Genomic DNA, 692 nt, shown 5'->3' with positions numbered 1-692 from the left:
ATGCACACTCACACCCATATATACATAGACACATACATACGTACACACACACACACTCAAAGCACGCTTACATTCATACGAACGCACAGAATTCTTCATTTGCTTATGTACCAAAGAGCATGTTGTACGTGAGGTCAAGACATTGAAGCAAAGTTGACTTCCGAATCAACTGATTGCTTTGTTTATTTCTTAGTTTGGCAGTCCCGTTAATTAAACAGAGGAGACTTGATGCCGTGCCGTTAGTGATGAGCAAACAATAGTCTTTAAGTTAGTCATCACATGTGTCAACGAATCGGTGACATATCTACTGGAACCACTAAGCACATAGTTTTCACTTGTTTATTGACATAATTAAAAAGAAAGGAGTGAGCAGGCTTTCCTCTAGTACAATCCATAAATTTTTATATATTTTACTATAGCATACCAGAGGGGTAAAATGTAAAAATAAGTAAATGAATAAAGGATGGGGATCTCTGTCCGTTTCGGTGATGAATATTCAATCGTATCCCAAATACTTCCAAATCTTTGTGTGTGAATTTGGTTGACGGAAACTGAAAGAATCCCGTCGTATATCTCTCCCTCCCCCTCTCTCTCTCAGTATATATATATATATATATATATATATATATATATAGAGAGAGAGAGAGAGAGAGAATTCACAAAAAAAACAAAAGACGAAGACTGGTGGTATA

Source organism: Octopus bimaculoides, chromosome 1 (assembly GCF_001194135.2).
Source record: "Octopus bimaculoides isolate UCB-OBI-ISO-001 chromosome 1, ASM119413v2, whole genome shotgun sequence".
In the NCBI taxonomy this organism is placed as follows: domain Eukaryota; kingdom Metazoa; phylum Mollusca; class Cephalopoda; order Octopoda; family Octopodidae; genus Octopus; species Octopus bimaculoides.
The sequence above is the reverse complement of the archived record's forward strand: the minus strand, read 5'-3'. Positions refer to the sequence as shown.